The sequence below is a fragment of the Arachis ipaensis genome, chromosome B9, assembly GCF_059453495.1.
Source record: "Arachis ipaensis isolate K30076 ecotype BB chromosome B9, ASM5945349v1, whole genome shotgun sequence".
Taxonomy (NCBI): Eukaryota; Viridiplantae; Streptophyta; class Magnoliopsida; order Fabales; family Fabaceae; genus Arachis; species Arachis ipaensis.
In genome coordinates, this window is record NC_142444.1 from 60,801,833 (window position 1) to 60,805,221 (window position 3,389).

General features: G+C 42.9%; 1 non-coding gene across 1 annotated transcript; it reads right to left on the bottom strand.

Moving 5' to 3' along the window:
* Positions 1-385: 385 nt before the first annotated feature.
* LOC148544841 (small nucleolar RNA R71) lies at positions 386-489 on the bottom strand. The gene has a single exon (XR_015901322.1). It is a non-coding gene; the product is annotated as a small nucleolar RNA R71 (small nucleolar RNA).
* Between the last annotated feature and the right edge of the window lie 2,900 nt (positions 490-3,389).

Sequence of the window (3,389 nt, forward strand, 5' to 3'; positions counted from 1 at the left end):
TCATGCTGGGGAGGATAGAAGAGTTTTGGGCTCTTATATCAATCCAAACCCAGGCAATTGTGGAAGTAGCATCCAAAAGCCAACAATCCATGCCAACAACTTTGAACTTAAACCACAACTCATCACCCTTGTTTAGAACAACTACTCGTTTGGAGGAGGTGTTCAAGAAGACCCCAATCAACATTTGACCACCTTCCTGAGAATATGTGACATAGTGAAGTCTAATGGTGTTCACCTTAACGCCTATAGACTGCTCCTATTTCCATTCTCACTTAGGGACAAAGCAGCCAAGTGGCTGGAATCCTTCCCAAGGGAAAGCTTGACAACTTGGGAAGACGTGGTGAACAAATTTTTAGCAAGATTTTATCCTCCTCAACGAATCAATAGGCTGAGAGCTGAGGTCCAAACTTTCAGGCAACAAGATGGTGTGACTCTATATGAAGCATGGGAGAGGTTCAAGGACTTAACAAGGAGGTGTCCACCTGAAATGTTCAACGAATGGGTGCAGCTGCACATTTTCTATGAAGGACTCTCTTATGAGTCAAAGAAGGCCGTAGACCATTCATCCGGAGGATCTTTGAACAAGAAGAAGACTATTGAGGAAGCCATAGTTGTTATTGAAACAGTAGCAGAGAACGACTACTTCTATGCTTCCGAAAGAGGGAACACAAGAGGGGTAATGGAGCTAAACAATGTAGATGCTCTGTTGGCCCAAAACAAGCTCATTACCCAGCAGCTGGCTGACATCACCAAGAAGATGGAGATGAACCAAGTAGCAGCAATCTCCACTTTATCAACAACCCAAGAAGGAGTGAATGAAGAAGCAGAGGGGAGTCAGGAGCAAGCCAACTACATTGGGAATTCACCAAGGAAAAACTATGATCCATACTCCAAGACCTATAACCCTGGATGGAGAAACCACCCAAACTTTAGGTGGGAAAGTGAGCAAGATCAAAACCAAGACCAGAGACGTTACAACTCCAACAACAATGCAGCTCACTAGCAATTCACACAGAGGACATCTCAACACCCCCACAACAACACTTCTCCACACGCCTATCAAAACCAAAACAGCACATCTGCTCTGAATCACTCATCAATTGATGACAAGCTCTCTAAGATTGAAGCCCTACTTGAAGGAATATGCCAAGAGATTCAAGAAAATAAGGTGTTCAAAGAGGAGGTGCGAGCCAATATTAAGAACCAGGAAGAGACCATCAGGAAGCTGAAATTTCAGGTGGGATATTTAGCTGAGAAGATTCCCAAACCTACTGATAGCTTCCCAAGTGACACAGAGAAAAACCCCAAAGGAGAATCAAAGAAAGTAAGATGGGAAGATTGCAAAATGGTCACTGCAAGTGATCAAGAGACTGAAGACAAGTAAGGCAAACTTTGCAAATAACCTGAAGACAACTCAACAAAGGAGAAGATGGGAGCTCCTCACTGACTCGGTCATTAAGGTGAATGCAAATCTCATAAGAGAATTTTATGCAAATGCGGTTCGATATGATAAGAAGGATGAGTCTTACACAAGCTTTGTGAGAGGAAAGATGGTGGACTTTGGTCCCATGAGTGTCATGAGGGCATTGAAGCTACGGTCTATACAATTTGAAGAAGAAAGCTATCACTCAAGATTGGACAACCCCAATTATGACCAGATTCTGCAAGATATTTGTGTACCAGGAGCTGACTGGGAAAGGGGTGCGGGAAATAACCCAAAGTTCATCAAGAGAACAGATCTCACTCCTGAAGCCAAGGGGTGGTTTAAGCTAGTGAGAAGGTCTATTCTCCCAGCTGCAAACAACTCGGAGGTGAATGTCAAGAGAGCCACAATGGTGCACTGTATACTGAAGGGAGGAGAAATCAAGGTTCATGAACTCATAGCTGAAGGTATTAGAAAGATGGCAGAGAAAAGTGACTCAAGAGGAATGTTAGGTTACCCCAGCACTATTTACCGAATATGCAAGAAAGCTGGGGTAGTTTTTGAAGATGAGAACCCCATGTGGATAAAGGAAGACATCCCAATAACTGTACGAAGGATGAAAGCTGCAGCATTCCCTCTGCCTCAGCGGAAGCAAAGGAAGAAAACAGCCCCTCAAGTAGTGGAAGGACAAGTCTTAGAGGGTCAAGCACAACAGGCCTTGGACATGCACCAATTGCAGGAGGCCATTGATGGCTTGTCTAGACAATATTTGGAAAGCCAAGGAGCACAGAAAGAGCTTCAACTACAGATGATGGGGCAGCAAGAGGAAACACTTTCAAGATGGATGACTCAGCAAGGTGAGTGGCAAAGGCAAATGATGGAACGGCAACTAAGTCAAGGACAACAATGGGGAGAAACATTCAACAGGATGGAACAAAGGCAAAACGAGCAACAAGAATCCACCCAGAGGCTAATCAACATCCAAGCACATCAAGGGGCGCACATACATGAGATGCATCGAAGACAAATAGAACAGGCAGAACTATTGGACGAGCAAAGGGCATTCGCAGAAGAAGTTTACATGAGCGAAACAGGACATCATATAAACACTCAAGTCAGGCTCGGTTACTTAGTGGGACAGCTGCCAATATTGCATCCAAGAATAGCCAAGTATGACGAAATGAAGGATGAATTAGCACGAAAGGAAAGACAAAGGGTGGAAGAGAGTCACGAGTCAGTGAGGAAGGCACTTGAGGATTGGAAGCAAGCAAGATTGGCAAGGATGCGAGGAAATGCAAGAAGAAACAAGGAGGACAAGCAAGGAAAAGAGCATGGACATCCACAACAGGAAAAGGTGGTGGAGTTCCTTCTTTGTTCCATCTTTCTCTATGTTTTAAATAAGGAAGATCTTGTATGAAATAGAACTTGCTTCCATGTTATGTTTAAACCTTTTTCAATTATGTCTTTTAAGTTTTTGGTATTGAAGAAAGTCTATGTGTGCTAGTCTTTATGTCTCTGCATCCTCCTTAACTTACTTGTATGCTTGTCTTTTTTTTTTATCAAATGAAGAAGAGAATGTTTATGCTTTTTTTAAAAGACCAGAGTAGAGTTCATAATGTGGAAGTGCATTCATGAATCTTTGGGGTAGTCATAAGTTAGCTAAGTTGGTTCAACCACAAGGCTAGGAGGACAACTATCTATCCTGAATACGTGACTTTGGATATACCCATGAGACTAAGTTAATAACAAGATCCTAATAAGAGAAAAGGGAAAGAACAATGGAAGTGAAAAACAAAAGAAAAAGAGTAAGCAATAAGGCTAGGCACCAATGGTTTGGACCTTGAGACAAGTGTTTGTGGTGCTCCTGTGTGAGGGATCTACTTGGATGAATAAGCTCTCAGGGGTGCTTTATCACCTGGTAACTTGGGTTAACTAACCCGGGATTATCAGCTGAAAATCCACTATC